This window comes from Lolium rigidum, chromosome 5, assembly GCF_022539505.1.
Source record: "Lolium rigidum isolate FL_2022 chromosome 5, APGP_CSIRO_Lrig_0.1, whole genome shotgun sequence".
In the NCBI taxonomy this organism is placed as follows: domain Eukaryota; kingdom Viridiplantae; phylum Streptophyta; class Magnoliopsida; order Poales; family Poaceae; genus Lolium; species Lolium rigidum.
Window position 1 is genome coordinate 211835973 of NC_061512.1, and position 15116 is coordinate 211851088.

Genomic DNA, 15116 nt, shown 5'->3' on the forward strand with positions numbered 1-15116 from the left:
CCGCTATGGGAGGATGAATCAGAAGAAAGGTTAGACATTTTTGGGAGCATCTCTTCTAATGAGGATTGCTTCATTACAACTGCATGATGATAATATTGCAAAAAGAGTTAAACGATAAACTATGCAGCCATGTATTAAGAAATGTCAACATCAGATAGTCACAAGTACTAAGCACAAACTTACATTATATCGTTGCATATGCTCACTATGGATCCTTTTTGCCCTCTATCTTCTACTGAGGACTGCTTCATTATAACTGCATTCTAGTAATACTGCAAACATAGTTACAACAGTGAACTATTCAAACATGTATTATCCAATGTAGATATAAGATAATTACAAGTTGCAGAAATAAGCACAAGATAATGTATGGAACTTGTACTAAGCACATACTTACATTATAATGTTGCACATGCTCGCTACAGATCCTTTTTGCCGCCTATCTTCTAATGATGACTGCTTCATTACAACTGCATTATGGTAATATTGCAAACATAGTTACAACAATGAACTATTCAAACATGTTTTATGCAATGTAGAGATCAGATAACAGCATGTAGCAGAAATGAGCACAAGATAAGATATAAAACATGTACTAAGCACAGACTGGCTCGATGTAGGTTCTTCTCTTGCGTGCACTAGTCGTGGTCAACATGCCTGTCATTTTAGGCTCAACCATCAGGTGAAATGCTAATCCTCCTGCTCCATTGTACTTAATCTGTGTTCAGATATCACATTTAAGACCAAGTCAGTTGGTTTCAAATGACCAAAAACTTGAGCTGCCAAATGAATAAGCTAGTATTTACCAGATATCAGATTAAAACTAATTAGATGTTGCTTTGTGATGACCCACAAGTATAGGGGATCGCAACAGTCTTCGCGGGAAGTAAAACCCAATTTATTGATTCGACACAAGGGGAGGTAAAGAATACTTATAAGCCTTAACAACTGAGTTGTCAATTCAGCACGCACTCGGAAAAGCACTAGCAACAGGGGTGATGTGAAAGTAGCAGTGATATGTGAGCAGTAGTAACAGTAACACAGCAGCAATAATAGTAACACAGGAGCAATGGCACCAGAAGATAGTTGATACTACTTTCGATGACATGTAGAACGAGTATATGATGATGAAAGATGGACCGGGGTTCCCAGCTATCTACACTAGTGGCAACTCTCCAATAACAAGTGTTGGGTGAAAAAATTACAGTCGGGCAATTGATAGGATTGAAATAGCATTAAGACAGAATATCAAGATCATTAATCATGTAGGCATGTTTTCCAATAATAGTCGTACGTGCTCGCAATGAGAAACTTGCACAACATCTTTTGTCCTACCAGCCGGTGGCAGCCGGGCCTCAAGGGAAACTACTGGATATTAAGGTACTCCTTTTAATAGAGCACCGGAGCAAAGCATTAACATTCCATGAAAACATGTGTCCCTCACATCACCGCCATCCCCTCCGGTTGTCCCAATTTCTGTCACTTCGGGGCCATTGGTTCCGGACAGCGACATGTGCATACAACTTGTAGATACAATCTAAGCAATAATTATAAAGCTCAAATCTAAGATCATGCCACTCGGGCCCTAGTGACAAGCATTAAACACAACAAGATTGCAGCAACAATAACTTCATAAACTTTGTAGATAGACAATCATAACGTAACAATCCATCGGATCCCGACAAACACAACACCGATTACATCGAGATGAATCTCAATCATGTAAGGCAGCTCATGAGATCATTGTATTGAAGTACATGGGGGAGAGAATACCAACTAGCTACGGCTAGAACCCGTAGTCCATGGGGGAACTACTCACGGAGCATGATGGAGGCGATGGCGTTGATGGAGATGGCTTCCGGGGCACTTACCCGTCCCGGCAGGTGCCGGGACAGAGACTTCTGTCCCCGAATTGGAGTTTCGCGATGGTGGCGGCGCCCCCGGAGTCTTTCTCGGAGTTTCGTCAAGAGTTACGGTGTTTTTAGGTCGAAAGGGATTTTATAGGCGAAGAGGCGGCGCAGGGGGCACTCGGGGCTCCCCACCACAGGCCGGCGCGGGCCCGGGCCAGGCCGCGCCGCCCTATGGTGTGGTGGCCCTCCGGCCCCTCTCCGACTCTTCTTCGTGTTCTGGATGCTTCCGGGAAAAATAGGAGGTTTGGTCTTCGTTTCGTCGAATTCGAGAATATTGCCCGAACAGCCTTTCCGGAACCAAAAACAGCAGAAAACGAGAACTGGCACTGTGGCATCTTGTTAATAGGTTAGTTCCGGAAAACGCATAAAAACATCATAAAGTGCAAGCAAAACATGTAAGTATTGTCATAAAACAAGCATGGAACGACAGAAAGTATGGATACGTCGGGGACGTATCACTTTGCATGAGATAAGAATTTCAGATATTCAGATTTAGAGTAGGGAATGGATATAACTGTAATGCCAAGTTTTTTCACATAAAGTAAAATGGCATTAAAAATGACCAGATGTCAGGTTCAAAGCATCTTCGCATTTTCTCCAAGACAAGCATATCAAATAGGAAGAAACATAGTAAAGCGTGAATGTCATAGCTATGGCAAGGTTCTGAGTGTTAATCTCTGGCAGAAGGAACAATTCTTAATGGTTATAGATAATAACAGAATTAAACTGGCAAAATTACCAACCAAGAATTCAGATTCCAACCTTCCGTAGCGTCACCGCTGTTAATGTTGAATGTTCTAATAAGTGATTCGCACGATCAATCCCTAGGAAAAATAACATTGACAAGTTAGTCTACGATAATACAAAGACCAAACATGCACGCAACAATAACTATACAAGCTGTGCGACAAGAGCATCATGGAAAAATAGCTATAAGCTAATGACGAGGTATAAGAGCAAGTAGATTGAAAATGCACATAGCATGATTATAAAAGCAGTGTGACAATATAGCAGGCAATAGAAAACAGCTAGCAGCTAGTGGTGAACTAATGAAGTGGTATAAGAGCAACCAAATTGGAAATTCCCCTAGCATGACTATAAAAGCAGTGCGACAATAGTAGGCAGTAAAAAAATAGCTGGCAGCAAATGAAGGGGTATACGACTATCAATATATGGATGCACACAGATGTCAGTAGAATGAACAAGATGGTAGCGACCGGATAATGCTTTTGTAAATATTAAAACGAACTTCATGCGAAGTACCACATCAAAAAAGTTAATGGAATATGAGATCTGCAAATAACTATACAAAACATGACTAAAGAAACACCGCGATCAAACTGGCCAGAGTATTGTTGGGCGTGGAGTTGATGAAGGAGAATTTATGCGTAACGTTGAGTGGAACCCCAAGAGGAAGTATGATGAGCACAGCAGGAAGTTTTCCATCAGTAAGAAACTAAGGTTTATCGATCAGTAGGAGAAAAACATTCTCTCCCAAGGTGTTGCGAACCAACTCGTGGCAGGACGCACTGCCGACGTCAGTAGCAACTTGGAGACCTACACACAAACAACCAAGTACTTTATCCCCAACTTTCAGCGAGGTTGTCAAGCTCACTGGTTTTGCTGAAAACAAATGATTAAACGAACCGTGTGGAAAAAGAATTGTTTGCAGAGAAAAGAACAGAAAAATGCTGTAGAAAATTGCAATTAAAAGAAGAAGGACCGGGGTCCATAGTTCACTAGAGGCACCTCCCAAATAAATAAATATGCTGGGTAAAGAAATTACAGATGGGCAATTGATAAACACATATTCTACGCTAATGGTTGGTGCAGAATACATGCTACTACCTCCGTTTCAAGGAATAAGGCGCACGCGCATTCCAAGACGAACTTTGACCATAAAAATTGAGCAACAAAATTTTAATTATATTATATGTAATTAATACCGTTGGATTTGTATTGAAAAACACTTTCTAATGATGCTAATTTCATACAAACAATCTTTATATATTTGAATTAATTCTTAGTCAAACAAAAAGCTCGTAAAACGAGGACGCCTTATTCCTTGAAACGGAGGTAGTATGAAGGTATGTGGGCATTACACCAATATACATATACCGTAAGCCAACTGCATCTATGACCAATAATCCACCTTCAGGATTGCATGCGCGACACCCTCCAGTATTAAGTTGTAAGAAACGGACTATCGCTTTAAGCAATGTGTGTAAAGTAAACGATGAAACTACCCTTGAATAGAACACCGATGTTTTCTCCCTAGTAGCAACAACACATCTACAACCGTAGAGAACAAGGCCACTTCCCATGGTTAAATAGAGGCATGAACCCACTATCGAGCATAAATACTCCCTCTTGGAGTCGCTAGCATCTACTTGGCCAGAGCATCTACTAGAAATGGAGAGCATGCAAGATCATAATAACATAATACATAATCTCAACCAAAGCAATCTCTGTATAAATCGGATCCACATCAAACCAACATGTAGAAATTACAAATAGATGATCTTGATCATGTTAGGCAGCTCACAAGATCTATACATGAAGCACAACAAGGAGAGGACAGCCATCTAGCTACTGCTATGGACCCATGGTCCCGTGGAGGACTACTCACGCATCACCTCGGATGAAGACATGGCGATGTAGAGGCCTCCGGTGGTGACTTCCCTCCTCGGCAGGGGTCCGGGATATGGACTGCAGAACCCTCCCGAACTAGTTTTTTGGTTGATGGCGGCGTCAGAACTTTTCGTGGATGGAGGCTCTGGTCCCTGGGGTTTTCCCAATACGAGGAATAAATAGGCGGAAGGGCAGAGCAAACAAGGCGACGAGGCGCCAGTACACGGGCCAGGCGTGACCAAGGGTGGGGCTGCACCTGCCCTATGTACTGCCACGTGGCAGCTCTCCTGCGCGTGTCCTTCTGGCTCCGTCTTCGTCCCGGAAAAATAAGACTCTAGCTTTTGTTTCGTCTAATTCCCAGAAACTTTCATGTACAACTTTTCTGAAACAGAAAAACAGTAGAAAACAGGAACTGACACTACGGCACTGCGTTAATAGGTTTGTCCCAGAAAATGCTAAAAAGTGTGGAAAAGTGCACATAAAACATATAAGAATTGTAACAAAACAAGCATGGAGCATCAAAAATTATAGATACGTTTGAGACGTATCAACATCCCCAAGCTTAACTCCTGCTCTTCCTCGAGTAGGTAAGTGATAACAAACAAATAATTTTTGAGGTGACATGTTGTCCCACTACTTTGATCAATCCAAGTGTAAAAGCAAACATAGCTGGAATCATAGAATCCTAACATAAGCATGATAGATATAATCAAACAGTGAAACTTAATAACCATGCTAAAACATGAATAGTAATCAAACAAAAGAAAATGTATAACTTGCATGGAAAGCAAAGTAATTGTCAAGAGCATAGCATAGATACATAATAAAGTGGTACTCAGCTTGTCCCATAAGTGGAAGCAAAACATAAATGCTTGGACACCTTTAAAATATTATAAGGATGACTAGAAACAAAAAGTTTGAACAAGCAATACCATAATTATGAATCAATCAATAAAATCTTGGGACCATGCACATAAAACTAAGAATGGCTACTATGCTCTCATAAGTGGTGCATAAACTAGAAGGTGGAGACTCGACATAAAAATAAAAGGTCTCTCTTTGAGAGACAAGTAAGATCACTCATGTGCTAGAGCTTTTTATTGAAACAACAAGAGTATAAAATGCACTTTTGAGAGGTGGATGATGTCAACGGTAAGTAACAAAGCATATGGGTTGTGCAAAAGTGCTACTTCTAAATCGCAAGCCTCGTGCATAATTGCTACTAGTGCTCACACCTCGTCCTACTCACCTCGGATCACCATTAGCTCTCATCACATACAAGTTGTTTTAACCGAGTATCACAAAGGGGTGCCCCGTGCCTCCTGTATAAAGGTCCTAGGAGATGCATTGCTTTTGATTTCTCATTTTTAAAGCATCTTCAACTTGGGACATCCATACCGGGACGACACGAGCAACAGATAAATGGACTCCTGTTATTTTTTTTTGCTAGAAGCTATCTCATAAGAGATTGAGGATTTGTCCAACTGAAACTTCCACCATGATACATGGCTTCGGTTAGCGGCCCAATGTTCTTCTCTAACAAAAATGTATACTCAAACTATTTTGCATGGATAATCTCCTTCATTTCAGACAAGATGAACATGCATAGCAACCCACATGATATTCAGCGGCAAAGCATGCTGAGGTGTCCCCAGTAGTTCAATGGTTATCACACAACAACCAACTTAAAAGAGCTACGGTTACACAAGGAACACACGCTAGACACAGTAGTCATTTTTGACTACTTTCCCATGAGCAACAAAAATATAATACTTTGAAATTTAAAGGTAGCACATGAGCAAACTACTATGGAATGACAATGAAATACCACATATAGGTAGATATGGTGAACACTTTGGCATATTTGGTTTTTGGTTGTTGGATGCATGAATAAAATACTCATACAAATGGAGGCTACAAAAAGACCGGGTGCGACCAACTAAAAGAGCATAGTGGCCATAATCATGCACAACGACAAAATATATTAATCAAAGCATAAAGTGATACACAAGTTGCAAACTAAATGATCATAGAGGCAAGAATTGACTGGAATGTAGTCATAACATGTTGCAAAACATGTGCCAAGTCGACCCAAATAAAAACATTCGCAGGAGAATATATACCACAATATTATGCTTTTCTATTGTATGCTAAAAACAATGCATGTAACCTTCAATGGCACACTAAACACTCTCAGTATTTGAGACTAATCATAATGAAAACATAATTAAAAAACTCACATGAGAATAACATCTAGCAAGATATGCAAAAATAACTATGCCACAGTCTAAAAATGCTTCTATTTGCATCACATACACATACACATAAAACTTTTTTCATGCTTCCAACGCCAACCAAATGAAACCAAATAACTCTCATATATGAAAAACAAGTAAATGTCCAGAGAGCTATTGAAACTCAAATAAATTTAAAAGTGGAGTGTGTCTCTCTCCAACGCAAAATGCATAACAGTGGTGCATGTCTCTCTCCAAAATAAACATGCAAAACAACGGAGCGTGTCTCACTCCAAAGTAAATATGCAAAGCGGTGGAGCATGTCTCACTCCAAAGTAAACATGACTGATGGGATCCTACTTTATTCAAAGTAAACACACAGCAAAAAGTAAAGACACTCCAAAGATAACACATATCACATGAAGGAATAAAAATATAGCATGTTGAAAAATGACCTGGTGCTTTTTGTTGATGAAGAGGGGATGCCTTGGGCATCCCCAAGCTTTGATGCTTGTACTTCTTGGATATTTCTTGCGGGGTCCAGGGGACATCACCAAGCTTGAGCTCTTGTCCATGCGTAATCTTATTGCATCATTCTTCTCTCCCTACACTTGAAAACTTCCTTGACACAAAACTCAGCACAATTGATTAGCAGCATTAGTGCAAATGAAAATATATCAAACCAGCAAGGCTTCAGTAATGGCACATATCAAACACTCGTCTTAACATATGCTACTGTAGCTACTTCTTCCCAAAGCTCCTTTTCACAAAAGAACTCAAAAAGACGAAGCATAAGACGCAAATGCAAAACATGGCAGAAATCTGTCAAAACAGACCAGCAGGCAGAGATCGAAATTAAAGAAATAGTTCTGTTGCTCAAATCGAAAAATTATAAACTAACAAAAGTTATATAACATACTGGGGCATAAGCACAAAATGTTTTAGCTCAAAATAACGTTTTGGCGATTTTTAAGAATTTTTTTCCGTAACCAGCACAAAATCTGTATCAGAATTGCAAATACCCCAAACACTGCTTTCTTTCTATTAGAGGCTACCCTTGGCACAAAAACGAAATAAAAATGATAAGGAGAGGTTATTACAGTAGCAATAACTTCCAAGACTCAATAAAGCAAAAATAACAGAAATAAAACATGGGTTCTCTCCTGTAAGCGCTTTTCTTTAACGCCTTTGAGCTAGGCACAAAAAGAGTGCAAATCAAGTATTATCAAGAGAGAAATCATTAAGATCTGGAATGAAAGTAGTTTTAACCAGGCATTCTATACTATCTATAGTGGTTTTTGAAGTTCCTCTCTCAGCACTTTTAGGTTTACTTTCTTCATCAAATAAATTCTCAGTAACAATCCAATCATAATTCCTATCGTAAGCTTCCTTAAAACTTCCCTCACTCCCTTGCTTGAAAGTGAAAATCATGCCCGCAGGCAACATAGTAATGGGACTATCCATTGAACAAAAATAATGCAAGCTACATAAATAAAAGATATACTAATTTTTTTTGGATTTTCGATATAAAATGCAAACAAGATAAAAATAAAATATGCAAGCAAAACAATAACAAAGTAAAAGAGTTGAGAGTGAGAGACTCCCCTCGCAGAAGAGATGCTTTTCTCCCCGGCAATGGCGCCAGAAAAAGTCTTGCTGGGCGCGGAGTTGATGAAGGAGAATTTATGCGCAACGTTGAGTGGAACCCTAAGAGGAAGGTATGATGAGCACAACAGGAAGTTTTCCCTCGGTAAGAAACCAAGGTTTATCGACCAGTAGGATAAAAAACGTTCTCTCTCAAGGTGTTGCGAACCAACTCGTGGCAGGGCGCACTGCCGGCGTCAGGAGCAACGTGGAGACCTGCACACAAACAACCAAGTACTTTGTCCCCAACTTTCAGCGAGGTTGTCAAGCTCACTGGTTTTGTTGGAAACAAAGGATTAAACGAACCGTGTGGAAAAAGAATTGTTTGCAGAGAACAGAACAGAAAATGATGTAGAAGATTGCAATTAAAAGAAGAAGGACCGGGATCCACATTTCACTAGACGCCCCTCCCCAATAAATAAATATGTTGGGTAAACAAATTACAGATGGGCAATTGATAAACATATATTCTACGCTAATGGTTGGTGCAGAATACATGCTATGAAGGTATGCGGGCATTACAACAATATACATAGACCGTAATCCAACTGCATCTATGACTAATAATCCACCTTCAGGATTGCATCCACTACACCCTCCAATATTAAGTTGCAAGCAATGGACTATCGCTTTAAGCAATGTGTGTAAAGTAAACGATGAAACTACCACCTTGAATAGAACACCGCTGTTTTCTCCCTAGTAGCAACAACACATCTACAACCGTAGAGAACAATGTCACTTTCCATTGTTAAATAGAGGCATGAACCCACTATCGAGCATAAATAATCCCTCTTGAAGTCGCTAGCATCTACTTGGCCAGAGCATCTACTAGAAACGGAGAGCATGCAAGATCATAATAACATAATACATAATCTCAACCAAAGCAATCTCTCTATAAATCGGATCCACATCAAACCAACATGTAGCAATTACAAATAGATGATCTTGATCATGTTAGCTAACTCACAAGATCTATACATGAAGCACAACAAGGAGAGGACAGCCATCTAGCTACTGCTATGGACCCATGGTCCCGTGGAGGACTACTCACGCATCACCTCGGATGAAGACATGGCGATGTAGAGGCCTCCGGCGGTGATTTCCCTTTCCGGCAGGGTGCCGGGATGGACTGCAGAACCCTCCCGAACTAGGGTTTCGGTTGACGGCGGCGTCAGAACTTTTCGTGGATGCTGCGTTGGTTCGTTCCGTGGCTAGGACGAAGCGAACGGAAGTTTCCTAGATTGAAGGCGGCACGACGACGGACAAAGACGCCTTTAGCGTTGGACGAAATCAAGGAAACACTTTTCCCGGAAATATTCCCGTACGTTGCAACGGTTGTAGAATAGATAAAAGAATGCTCACAACCCTAAACATAACATGTTAGAATTGATTTTTTGTTTTAAAAATTTTGAAATAGGGCTTGTTGTGCCAATTTTAAATTGACAATAGCTAAAATCGTCTGACAATAATTTGTGATATGCAGCCGTTATGATTCAGATTGCTCATGCAATTTTTTTTGAGAGAAATATATTGCTATGGCCATGCGTGTAGACATGAAGAGATTGACACCAGGAAAAATTCGGTATATCTTGATTTGTTCGGCCAGGTCTATGTGTAGTTGTGCCTCGGCGGTTGCCGTCGAGGACAGGAACCACTCGATCCTTCGCGTGATAGCCCATACATTTTTTTTTTGAAACGAGGCAAAAGACTTGCCATTTTCATTAATAAAGAAGAAGTACATAATTTGGCCAGTTTATTAACGGAAAACTGGCCGAAAACCGAAACAAGTGCCCCGACGCTCGTCATGGAGCACGACAGCCGCGGGGGCACAGAGCCACCCTGGCAACCCACACAAGATACACAGGCCTCCGAAGCGAGAAGTCGTCGCGGTTGACCTTCAACGTCATCGTCATCACTCTTCAGCGACTCCGACTTCACCGAAGAACCAACCACCAAGACCTCGCCGAAGCGGCACCGTGAAGCTCAAGCCGGCCACCGCCAAACAAGCGACTCCTCGTGAAGCAACAGGCAGCTCCGACTCTGATGACGAGCTCGAAGAGGATAAGCGCAAGACATGCGCCGAGGAAGATCCTCGCCGTGAGGGCCACCCCGCGATCATCGTACGCTGCTCAAATGAAGAAACTCGACAAACCATAGCAGCTCCGACTCCACCGCAAGCGAAACACAAGACGAAGAAGCTCGGACGCTCGCTGAAGCCAAGGTCTTGACGCTACCAGATCATCGCTCACCACCGCCATCGTTGCCACACAAGCCACCACACGGACCTCACACATCACCGGCTACCCGCCGTGATGCCGTACAAGTCCATCCTCAGGAAAGCACGCTGGGGAACAAAGTCTTCAAGACGACGCCCCCAAGAGGGAAGCGACGTGGATCGACGCCGTCGTCCGGCCCTGCCACGGCCTAGGCTTTCACCCGAAGAACTATGCTCCGGAGGCGGAGGAGGTCGAAGGCTCCATGAAGGCCCCCAAGAGGATAGCGACATCCGCAGCTGCCGCGCCATCAGCTTTCGCTCGGAGCAGCCGAACCTCCGCACTCCCACGTTGCCGAACAGAGATGAGGCAGACCCACAACGCCGCCGGCCTACGAACCACTGGCACAAGCACCTCCCACGCGGCGACGACGCCACACCACGTAGGACCACCAACCTCACCGCCGGCAGGAGCCGACGCCCGCCGCGACGAGCAACCGAGCGACAACCGGCCGATCACCACCGCGCAGAGGAAGAAGCAGGGGAGAGGCCGCCACCCCGCCCACCCTCGCCGGACAGCGGCCGTGGAGCCGCCGTCGACGCCGCCACATCCGGGAGGAGCCGGAGCTCGCCCGCCGCCGCACGCGTCCGAACCACCGGGGGTGCAGATGGGGGCGTCGTGGGGCGCCGGAGCCGGCCGCCGGCCGACCTCGGCCGACCCGGAGCAAGCCCGAGCAGGCCCGCGAGAGCCCGATCTCGGGCCTCGTGCGCGCGCCGCCAAGCCCCGCCGCGCCCGGCCGCACCACCTCCGCCCCGACCTCGACACGCACCACCACGGCCGCCCGCAGCCCCCGCCGGCGCCCGGCCGCGCGGCCCGCCGCGCCCGCCGCACATCGCCGCGCCGCCGGCGAGCTCCTTCTCGCTAGGGGACGCGGGAGGGGAGAGAATGCCCCGCCGCCACCTTCCCCGGGGGCGCGCGCGGCTTTGCCGGCCCCCCTCCGGCGGCGGCGAAGCAAGGGAGAGGGGTGGAGGGGCTAGAGGCGGCGGTGGCTAGGGTTCCCCCCTTGTCGACAGAGGAGGGCGACGCGGGGGGAGAGAGGTCGGGACACACCAATCTTGATAGCCCATTGGTCAGAAAATATCCACATCGCATCAGATTTAGATCATGTTGTCTTTTAGTACATTGCCGAGCTATCAGATTTGCACCTCAACTAAGATGTTTTAGGGAGTTAATCGACGTCGCAGTAGCTAGCCAATAATATTAACGGCGATGGAAAGCCAGAAATTGGATATGAAAACGGGGGAGGCAATACTTTTCCAAGTTGCAGGTATGAAGACCAAAAAGATTGATTAGGGCTCAATTACTCGCAACATGCCCCTGCCGGTGGGAGTTCAAACATGCTTTGCCTTTTCATGGGATTGGATTGGAGCGCTGCATCATTCCTGGAAGAATTCGGCCAGAGACGCGCTACTCACGGTAGCCCGAATCGCAGCCTGGCCTTGGCGCAGTCTCTCCAGGCACCAGATCGAGTGCGCCGCAAACTTGGCCTCCACGAGTAGGTGGGCCGACCATGCCGGGAGCTGGAAATAGCATCTTCCCCTCCCCGTCGCCAATCGTACCGGCTTGTGCTGCCTCGCGGTAGAGATCCCCTGGCACTCGCGGCGGATTGCCGGATCTGAAGCGGTGCATCACGGCGGAGGAGTTCCGCCTTATCAAGATCTGTCGTCTACATGACCTCCTCCCGCGCCCTCTGCCCCGGTCCCTTGATCGGTTGAGGAGGATCTGGTACTTAATATTTCAAGGTTGGAAGGAATCGTACGCGATTTGTTGTTTGGTTTCCTTGGATGGATGTTCTGGTTTGGCTGCGACTCTGCTCGATGGATGTAAAACGTGAGCTTCTAGGACTGGAGAGACGGGGAAAACGAAGGAAACCAACGATTGGGCCAGGCCCGAGCGACGGGAAAGAGAGGAGAGAATAGCCACAATACCATTAGTCAAAACCGAACTTGTCAAAATAGCACTGGAAAAACCCAACTTGCTAAAATACCACTACAGTTTCGGTTTCTTGTGCCAAAATACCATTATGCACTAACGGAGACAAACACCCACGCAAAAAGACTTACATGCCCTTGCCTCTTCACACACAGGCAGCAACATTTCAGCACCAGATCATCAGTATTTTCCAGAAGTATTGGACAACAGCAGTTAAATAACATTGAACAAAAAATTAGCACCAGATGACAGCATTCCAGAAGCATTTGAACAACATCAAATTCACATCATTCGAGTAACATTTTCGAAGCAACCCGACAACGATTCCAGGAACACTATATAAACAATTTGACAATATTTTCAACTGATTTTCAACAAAGCAATATAAGAGGAATATCGAGTACGTAACATCACACAATAGAAGAACATAGAGCATGATAATTTCATGTTCCAATGATCGCCAAAAGGATGACACTAGTAGTTCAATAGATAACTACACATCAAAAGTAGATCTCACAGTCGACTAAACTTGTTTGAGAGGGCTATTTGTAGTACTTTTGCTCCTTGTAAATGCACTAGGAGGTGAAGAAGCATTTTCCATGATTGCTGCCATTGATCTCGTCATTGGGCTTGATGTTGCAAGAGAAGGTTGAGAAACTTGCTTAGTTGGCGTGCATGGATGGGTAGTAGTGGCGCTGTTGCAGTTTTGTTTATCTTATGCCTACATGAAAACAACAGATTTGTATGCAAGAGATGTGCAAAATAACAACATCTATGTATGTGAACCAAAATACCTTTTTGGAAGAGGAGTTGCATCTCGATCGGCATCACTGTCTTTTTCGGGTTCTTTGCATGTTTTCAAAAGATGGCCCGTTGCTCCACATCTTTTGCATACATGCTTCCTACCCGTTCCACCCTCGCTACTGTTCTTGTACCTTCTAGTTCTTGGACGTCCAACACTCCTTAACAACTTGGGAGGAATCATTTCAAAGTCTGGTTGTGCCTTAGGCCATTGAGATTGGCCCCTAATTGGCTCATATGCAGCTTTGAACTTGGCTACCGAGAAGCAATCATCAACATATTGATCTACCTTCTCTCCTTTAGAGAATATGAAATGGAGAGCATGTGTGCAAGGCTTACCACCTATCTGCCAATGTCTACAAGAGCATTCCTTTTTGCCCAAGTCAACTATGTGCCTCCATCCATTTCCGGATATCTCGGCTATGGTTGGTGTTGCCCCGACTTCACCATAGCGCAATCCCTTGCTTTTATGATTCAACTCTTTTACCACACTAGGTAGTATGGTACCTTGCAGCCCATCCGCAACCTTTCTCCTTTTTTCCTTTTTGCTCTCATTTGCATCACCATCTCCCTATATTTGTCCGCAAGCTCCACGATTGCGAGTTGTTTCTTATCTCTGATCCAATTATTGAATACTTACGCTAAGTTATTACCGACATACTCAACTTTGGTTATTGATGAAAACTTACTTCTAGTCCACAAACGATTATGTTGCTTCTTTAAGTATGCTATTGCTTCTATCTCCGCCATGAGGGACTCATGTTTCTCAGTTTCGTATGTCCAGGCTGCAGGTCACATGTTATCAAGTATGTCACCTTTGAACTTCTTCTTGAAGTTGAGCACGAGATGCATCATGCATTCTCTATGCTCACAGCTTGGGTACACTGCAGTGATGGCGTTCTCCAACCCTTTACATGCATTTGTATGTATTGCGAGACCTTCTAGATCACCAATACACAACTTAAGTTGTTGCATGAACCACACCCAATTTTCAGTGTTCTTCTTCTCAAAGATCCCAAATGCAACGGGAAACATCCAGCTATGTCCATCAACACCAATAGCTGCAGCCACTTGTCCTATGTACTTGCCCGTAAGAAAGGTTGAATCAACCCCCAAATATGGTCCGCAACCTGCCGAGAAAACCATCAATGCATGGCTTGAAGGCAACAAACAACTCGATTGAAGTAGTGCACAATGCCACCATTCTTCCGAACTTTCTTGATATCTATTTCACATACACTTCCTGGGTTGGCTGCCAATAATTCTGCCTTAAAGTTCCACAACAACTAAAAATTCTCTTGATATGTACCATTTAGAGAAGCCAATGCGCAAGCCGACTTGGATTGAGCCGCCGGCGACGTTGGGATTCGGCGGTCGGGCACATGAGTGGAGCGGAGGGAGGGATTCAGAGAGGAGAGGGCCACGGCCGGCGCTGAGGTTGGGCGGCCAGGCGCGCCGCCATGGTTGGTCGTGAGAAGGAGATAAAGCTTGGAGAATTTTGGTCTGGCTCCGCTCACTTGGTCCGAGTCCGGTCGTTTTGTCTAGATGGGGGCAATTTGGTGATTCTAAATAACCCGACAAGCACCACATAGATTGACTAATGTGAAGACTTTGACAACTCACGGTAGTGATATTTTGGCATCAAAAACCTAAACGGCAGTGGTATTTTGGCAAGTTAGATTTTTTCAGTG